Source organism: Amblyraja radiata, chromosome 38, assembly GCF_010909765.2.
Source record: "Amblyraja radiata isolate CabotCenter1 chromosome 38, sAmbRad1.1.pri, whole genome shotgun sequence".
Taxonomy (NCBI): Eukaryota; Metazoa; Chordata; class Chondrichthyes; order Rajiformes; family Rajidae; genus Amblyraja; species Amblyraja radiata.
Window position 1 is genome coordinate 18,208,963 of NC_045993.1, and position 8,817 is coordinate 18,217,779.

General features: G+C 48.9%; 1 long non-coding RNA gene across 1 annotated transcript; it reads right to left on the reverse strand.

The window, feature by feature from the left end:
* Positions 1 to 1,672: 1,672 nt before the first annotated feature.
* LOC116967097 lies at positions 1,673 to 8,393 on the reverse strand. Its single transcript, XR_004410138.1, has 3 exons — positions 8,382 to 8,393; positions 7,413 to 7,415; positions 1,673 to 1,716 (listed from the first exon to the last, which is right to left on the reverse strand). It is a non-coding gene; the product is annotated as an uncharacterized LOC116967097 (long non-coding RNA).
* Positions 8,394 to 8,817: the final 424 nt, after the last annotated feature.

The following is an 8,817-nucleotide window of genomic DNA, read 5'->3' on the forward strand; positions in this document are numbered from 1 at the left end:
ATCAAATCTGGTTCATTACGCAACATTAAATCCAGAATTGCATTGTCCCTGGTAGGCTCCAGTACAAGCTGCTCTAATAATCCATCTCAGAGGCACTCCATAACGTCATATAGCCACAGAGAGATATGGTGTGGAAACAGGCCCGTTGGCCCAACTTGCCCACGCTGGCCAATATGCCCCATCTACACTAGTCCCACCGGCCCGCATTTGGTCCATATTTCTCCAAACCTGTCCTATTCATGCACCTGTCTAACAGTTTCATAAATAAATGTGTAGTCCCTGCCTCAACGACCTCCTCTGGCATCTTGTTCCACACATCCACCACCCATTGTGTGAAAAATGTACCCCTCAGATTCCTATGAATTATTTTCCCCTTCACCTTAAGCCTATGTCCTCTTTACCTCGATTCTCCTACTCTCTGGATCTACCCAATCTATTTTTCTCGTGATCTTATACACCGCTGTAAGATAACCCGTCATCCTCCTGCGCTCCAAGGAGACCAATCCCACCAAATGGAACCTGTCTACTAACTAACGGTGTCCATTCCAGATAACATCCTGGTGAATCTGCTCCGCACAGCCTCTGGCAATGGAACAGCATGTCGATAATATGGTGACCAGAAATACACCAAAGGGCCTCGCAGATAATTGAAGTGCAACTGAGGAGAGCCCTGCATTTGGACGAGCAGTGAAGTCTTGATTTTTCTTTATTTCTATGTTCAGCAGCAGTGTGTTTTCAGAATCGGACGCAGATGGGAAGTGAAACAAGTTCAAGTGAGTTTATTGTCATGTGTCCCTGTATAGGACAATAAAATTCTTGCCATCAGTAAGTTCAGAGATATTAGTACTGAGGAGCTGGAACTGAGGCAAAAGGGTGAATGAACTGTAGAGCTAGGATGACAGGTACACAGTGCATTGAACATAGGTAGATGCGTGGGTCAGAGGTAGATAGGGGGGTCAAAAATGCTTTCGACACATTGGCCTTCATCGGTCAGAGCATTGAGCATAGTTGTTGGGAGGTCATGTTGCAGTTGTATCAGAGGTTGCTGATGCCGCATTTAGAGTATTTTGTTCAGTTCCGGGCACCATTAAAAAAGAAAGATGGTGTCAGGCATGGAAATGGCGTAGAGAAGTTTTACGTAGATTCTGTCAGAACTCGATAGTCTGGTCTAGAGGGAGATATTCAGCTCGCTAGTACTTTTTCCTTGGTGCGCAGGAGGATCTTTTACAGGTGACCAAAATCCCCAGAGAAATAGATGGGCTAGACGCACAGTGTAGGAGAATCAACAACAAGAAGGCATATGTTTAATATGAGGGGGGCGGGGTGGGGGGTAACTTTTCATACAAAGGGTGGTGGGTGTATGGAACAATCTGACAGAAGAGGTTGTTGAGGCCAGTACTATCGCAACGTTTAAGGAACATTTAGACAGATACATCGATAGGACATGTTTAAGAAGGAACTGCAGATGCTGGAAAATCCAAGGTAGAACAAAAGTGCTGGAGAAACTCAGCGGATGAAGCAGCATCTATGGAGAGAAGGAATAGGTGACGTTTTGGGTCGAGACCCTTCTTCAGACTGTTGTGGGGGGGAGGGGTGGACATGTTTAGAGGAATATGGGTGGATCGCAGGCAGGTGGGACTAGTGTAAATTAGACATGTTGGCCGATGTGGGCAAGTTGGGCCAAAGGGCGCTATTCCACGTTGTGAGACTCTATAACTGAAGGTTGAGTGAGCAATTGGTGTGGTAAGATATTCCTCACTTGTCCATGGATCTCTGTGCTGGAATCGGAGAACAAATTCACTTCAAGACCAATCAGGTTAATCACACTTATTAATATTATTAGTACAGCTGTTGTGCCCAATGGGTAACCCATGGATAGGTAACCTACAACATGTCCAATCTTCGACAATGGCTCAGCACGAGACAAATGTTCTTAATGGTGTCACCGGTGAAAATATATCTGCGCAGTGAGGGACGGAACTGGGAACTGGATGTTATGTGAGATGGAATGGGTGATACAAATAAATGATCTGTGATGTGTCTGGATAAGCAGTGATATCCCATTATTCTGACCGCTATATTTTACATTTGATATGATGTAAAATAAAGAATCCTTTCTTTTTATTTCCAAAGTTCGACTATAAAGGGTTAACTCAAGTTCGATATCCATAATTAATCTAATCTGTAATGAGCACAAACTCCATCTTGCTGCTCTATCTACGCTTGCAAATACTGCAGGTGAAGATGCATTCATTTGTTATTTTTTATCTTATATTAACACTGGTTAGAAATACTTATGACCTCTCCCCGGCAAATAATTGAAAGAATAACAGAAAATGAAGAAAAAATGAAGTGCCGCTTCAGATCTAAGAAAGGGGGAATTGAGTGTTCGGCAAAATGGTCGCCGAGTCTACGCTTGACCCGCTTGTAAACACCGCATGCAGCAGATGGGATTAGAGGAAGTGCAGGTGAACATCTGTGTCACCTGGAAGAGCTGCAGGAATGTGAGGGAATGGGTATTGAGACAGCTGTTACATCCCATGGTGGCTAACCGTTTTAACCGTACTTCCCAAGAAAGGGACTGGAGAGAGACGTGGGGGCGAGCAGGAGGAGAGTTGGGGAAATGGAGAGAGACAGATGGGGAGTACAATGATGAAAGGGAGAAACAGCGGAGAAGACGAAAGGGGAAGAGATGGAGGGATAGTGGACTATTAAAGGGAGTGGGAAGATGAAGAGATGGGAGGTCAAAGCGAGTGGGTTGGTAAAAGGGAGAAAGGGAAGGGTCAGAGAGATACAGATAAACGGAGGGAGAGATGCAGTGAGAGTGAGAGGGTAGGGAGGGGTAAGGGGAGAGAGGCTGACAGAGAGAGGGCGGCGCAGAGAGGATGGAGAGGGTAGGAGGGTGACAGGTCAGCGAGAGTGACAGCAGAAAGGATGGAGGGAGAGAGAAAGGAGGAGGGAACTGTGCTGATTCATTCGTTTCATCTAAGGTTAGGACAATCCTGAGGTGGCAATGTTTCTGTTCTCTGAGTGTCGCGAGTCTTTGGGTCCATCCTCCTCAGAGCTGGTGAAGGCAGAGAATGTTTTTGTCTCAGGGCAAAGTCAGGTCCATTCCGGGCAAGCAAGGAGTGAATGGTTCCCCGTGTCGCCGGGGGTGTGGGGTTGAGGTTACAGTTAGATGATCCGCGATCATATTGAATGGCGAAACAGAGTGGAGGGGGCATTTTAGCCAGAGGCGATCTGTAGAACTAATTCCTCAACCTGTGGACAAAGGTCGCCTCGTCCACATTCAAATTGGGCACCAGAAGCCCGGATGGGCCCTTGGAATTTGGCATTGCCTTGCTGAGTGAAATGGATTGATGGAAACCAGACAAACAACATGAGGTGGAGAGTTGGGTCAGATGGAGTTTGAAACAATATCCCATTTGCTGGAACAATGCCGCCACTCCCAATTTCCGTCCCTCAGTGTCTATCGCCACAATTCCCTGAATAAATCTTTACCTGTCACAGCGGGGATTTCACTCGGCTGATGTCATCTGTTTACGAATAATTTCAGAATCTCTATTTTTAAACTCTGTTGAAACTTTACAGTCCCGGTGGTACGGAAAAGAGTATAAAATCTCGGGGAATGTTCTACCCTTGCATTTCATTCCGAGACTTTACCGGTGGCTCACGGGGACACGTCGCTGGACAGAGAAAATGGGGGGAAATATTTTGGAATATGACAAGGTGGAGAAAATCTTGTATGTAATAATTGCTGTCGTTGGAGTCCCTAGTAAGTGAGCAGAACAATTTGAGTCGTATAACTCCGAGTGTTAACAGATGTTGACCTGATTCTCGTTATGTTACAAGGTCCACAACTGATGACCGTTGTACAATAATATGTGAAGTAAATCAATCCTCTTAATTTAAACATTTTTGAATTAACGCTGAGATTTTCGTATTTCAAACTGCCGAAACTAAACCTCTTTTTCTCTCGCTACCGGGACCCACTAGAATGTTGTTTTTGCCTTCAGTCGGACCTTGCCCAGAGTTGTCCCAGTGCTCGGGACAGGCAGCTCTCTGGGATAATGTGACTGGGAGGGAGGGGTTTACATTGTGAAGTTCACTGTGTCTGAGTTATTGATCAGAGTGAGACACTGTGTCTCACTGTGGAATCTGTCTGTCTGTCACAGTCGGATTTCACCGACAGTCTGTTGGTCAATAATTGGATCGATGTCCTGGACCAGTGGCCGCGGATCTACCGGCGTGTGTTGTTATCGAACTGAACTCACTGTGGAATGAATCCGTTAACGGAGCCACTCTGCTGCCGGAGTTGCTAAGTTGTCCCTGCCCTCCCTCTGGAAGCCTCCATCAGATGCCGAGTTCCCAGAGCGGTTGTCTGTGAAAGCGGCCCCAACAGAGACTGTGAGCAGGGTTAACAATAGAAAGGACCATTCCAACTATTGTTGCGGGTGGCTGCTCGTTTCTCTCCTCCCTTTACCCCGTCTGCCCGTCGCCTTATCTCTTCTCCCCTGAAGCCGGTCGGGCACAGTCGGAGCCGGCTCTGACATTGTTAAACTTGCAGCCACGCACCAACTCCGACACTCCTGACCTTTCGGATGTGTCGGCGCTGCGCTGCAGTCCGTTGTCTTTTCTTTTTTTTTTTTACTTTGTCCTGTTGTTTTAGTTTATTTCAGTTTATTTTAGTTGTGTGTGTGTGTGTGTGTGTGTGTGTGTGTGTGTGTGCGTACGTGCGTGCGCGTGTGTGTGTATGTGTGTTTTGTGTGTGTGAGTGTGTGTGTGCGTATGTTAGTGTGTGTGTGTGTGTGCGTGTGTGCGTGTGTGTGTGTGTGTGTGTGCGTATGTCAGTGTGTGTGTGTGTGTGTGTGTGTGTGTATGTGTGTGTGTGTGTGTGTGTGTGCGTATGTTAGTGTGTGTGTGTGTGTGCGTATGTGTGTGTGTGTGTGTGTGTATGTGTGTGTGTGTGTGTACGTATGTTAGTGTGTGTGTGTGTGTGTGCGTGTGTGCGTGTGTATGTTAGTGTGTGTGTGTGTGTGCGTGTGTGCGTGTGTGTGTGTGTGTGTGTGCGTATGTGGCGTATGTGTGCGTGTGTGTGTGTGTGTGTGTGTGCGTGTGTGTGCTAGTGCGTGTGTGTGTGTGTGTGTGTGTGTGTGTGTGCGTATGTTAGTGTGTGTGTGTGTGTTTGTGTGTGTGTGTTTGTGTATTAGTGTGTGTGTGTGTGTGCGTGTGTGCGTGTGTGTGTGCGTATGTGGCGTATGTGTGCGTGTGTGTGTGTGTGTGCGTGTGCGTGTGCGTGCGCGCGCGCGTGTGTGTGTGTGTGTGTGTGTGTGTGTGTGTGTGTGTGTGTGTGTGTATGTGTGTGTGTGTATGTGTGTGTGGGTGTGTGTGTGTATGTGTGTGTGTGTGGGTGTGTGTGTGGGTGTGTGTGGGGGGGGGGGAGAAATTCTTCCTTCGGGGGATTGCGACATTTTCCTGTCGTATCCTCCGTCTCCGTCTCCGTCTGCGCTGAGGCCTAATGCGGAGCTGGCGGCCTCCAACTGGGACCGACCTCGAAGCTCCAGAGGCAGAGCCAACCTGGACTTACCAACGCGAGGCTGGCCGACTTCAGGGCTGTGGCGGCGTTGCGGCGGTGGCGACCCAACTTCGGAGGCTTGGCAGCGGGCCTAGTGGACGACATCGTCGGGAGCTCTCAGGTCACAGGATGGTGACCTGTTCTCCTGAGCTCTCGCAACAACAGCTTCGTCCGCTGGACTGGAGGGTGGCAGCTTCGGCTCGGGTGCGGCCACTGGACATACCATCACCTGGCGGGGTCACAACATCGGAAGCCTGGATCGCCTGGAGACAAGGACTTGAAGACTTTTGCCTTCCATCACAGTGAGGAGGTGTCTGGTGGACTCACTGTGGTGGATGTTAAATCTGTGTTTATTGTGTGTTTTGTTTTGTTATTTTATTCTATGTTATGACTGCAAGTCACCAAATTTCGTTCAGACTGAAAAGTCTGAATGACAATAAAGGATAATTTACTTTTTACTTTTTAGCTAAAAGTCGAGCTGGTGTTCAGCCCCGGAGACCGTGTTGAGTAAATGCCCAGTGTCCGTTCCCTTGTCTTTCCGCTGTGAATTTTGTGGCGATTGTGATCCTATCCCGGGGAAAGTGCGGCCTCTCCACCTGCACCACTCGCTACCTGGTGGCCACGACAGCGGCCGATCTACTGGTCGCCATCACCGAGGTCATTTAGTATCATCTCCGATATCATTACTTTAATTGGAGTTTCCTGGCCATCACCCCCGTGTGCAGTGTTATCCATGTACTTCAGACAGCAGCAATAAAATGTTCTGTCTGGTTCACCGTCACTTTCACCTTTGATCGCTTTGTCGCCATTTGTTGCCAGAAGCTGAAAACTAAATATTGCAGCGGGAAAACGGCGGCTGTGTTTCTGGCAACAGCCGGCGCTCTGCTCTGTCTGAAAAACCTTCCCCGTTACTTCACAAATGAACCGCGGTCATTCATCGACAATGTCCCGTGGGGCTGTAGAAATGTGGACAGTTATTTCACTGACCCCGGGTGGGTGGCGTATGACTGGATCGACACGGTTGTAACTCCGTTCCTCCCTTTCGCTGTAATCCTGCTGCTCAACGCTCTGACAGTCCGCCACATTTTAGTGGCCAGTCGGGTCCGTAAGGGGTTGAGGGGTGAGAGCAAGGGGGAGAACGGCAGTGACCCGGAGATGGAGAGCAGGAGGAGGTCAGTGGTTTTACTCTTCACCGTCTCCGGCAGCTTCATCCTCCTGTGGCTGACGCTGGTGGTAAACTTCGTCTATTATCAGATCACAGGAATTGGAAATAATCTGAATGATTCTGAATTGATCTTTCACAACGTCGGTTATTTGCTGAGTAATCTCAGCTGCTGCACCAACACATTTATTTACGCTGTGACCCAGTCCAAGTTCAGGGAGCAGGTGAAGAGCGCGGTGAAATATCCACTCACCTCAGTGCTCGGGCTCATTAATAAATCCGCACCCTGAGCGCATCCATATAACCATATAACAATTACAGCAAAGAAACAGGCCATCTCGGCCTTTCAAGTCCGTGCCGAACACTTATTTTCCCCTAGTCCCAGCTACCTACACTCAGACCATAACCCTTTCCCATCCATATACCTATCCAATTTATATTTAAATGATACAATCGAACCTGCCTCCACCACTTCCACTGGAAGCTCATTCCACACAGCTACCACTCTCTGAGTAAAGAAGTTTCCCCTCATGTTACCCCTAAACTTCTGTCCCTTAATTCTCGTCATGTCCCCCTGTTTGAATCTTCCCTACTCTCAATGGAAAACGTTTATCCACGTCAACTCTGTCTATCCCTCTCATCATTTTAAAGACCTCTATCAAGTCCCCCCTTAACCTTCTGCGCTCCAAAGAATAAAGACCTAACTTGTTCAACCTTTCTCTGTAACTTAGTTGCTGAAACCCAGGCAACATTCTAGTAAATCTCCTCTGTACTCTCTCTATTTTGTTGACATCCTTCCTATAATTAGGCGACCAAAACCATCCCAGAGACGGCCACAGTCTCCCAGCTCCGGGCGCCGGCTCCTGACATTCACCGCCGGATCTTCCTGCTGTCAGTCCCGGGCAGACAACACCCGTGGTCAGGATCGAAGGCAGGTGGGCAAGTTGGGCCGAAGGGCCTGTTTCCACGTTGTTGGGCTGAGGGGAGAGATGGGAGTCGCCGTGACGACCACTGGAGAATCCAGGGGGATGGCGGGATAGTGGAGGTTAGGGAAACAGAGGGGAAGTTTTAAAACTCTTGATCAGAGTTTGACAAAATCACCTCGTGCCCGTGTCTGTAACCCCCTCCCCTCCGGCCCCTACACCCGCTCTCCCCGTCTCTAAAACCCTCTTCCCTCTGGCCGCTACATCCCCTCTCCCCGTCTTTGTGTCCCTCTGACAATGACATAGGTTGAGAGATGCAGTACATTCTTAGGACCCAGTAATTGTTTCCTTGTTTCCTTGCACACTAACGCCCCCCCCCCCCCCTCTGGAAAGAAAAACAACCCACTCTTCACACGGCCTATGTCATTTTTAGTCTTTTTTTTCAGTGAGCAACTCTCTCTCTCTCTTTCCCCTCTCTCTCCCACCCCTTCTCTCACTCGCTCTCTCCCATCTCTTTCTCCCCGATTTCTCTCCCCCTCACTCTCGTCCCCCTCTCCCGTCTCCCTCTTTCCACTCTCCCTCTCCCCTCTTTCTCTCCATCTCTCCCCCCTCTCTCTCTCCCCTCTATCCCCTTCTTTATTTGACTTTATTGTCACGTGTAGCGAGGTACAGTGGAAAGCTTTTTTTGTTGCGTGCTATCCAGTCAGCGGAAAGACAACACATGATTACAATCGAGCCGCCCCCAGAGAACAGATACAGGATAAAGGGATCTCTCCCTTCCCTCTTTCTCCCTATCTCTCTCCCCCCTCTCACTCTCCCCCTCTCTCTCTCCCCCTTCTCTCTCCCCTCTCTCTCTCCCCTCTTTCTCGCCTCCGACTCCTCCCTTTCTCTCCCCTCTTTTCTCTCCCCCCTCTCTCTCCCCACCCTCCCCCCCCCCTCTCTTTCTCCCCTCTCCCTTTCTCCCCCTTTCTCCTTACTCCGAACACCAGTATTTCAGAAGAGGGAGAAGGGAATATTTGTTAATGGTGTGTGTGTGAGACGCCACTTTCAGGGAACGGTGTAGCTCTTCTCCGAGATCCCTGAGTCTGCTCTGCAACACTCCCTCTATAGCCTCCCACTTATAGTCATAGTCACATCCATGTACCTGTCCATGTGTT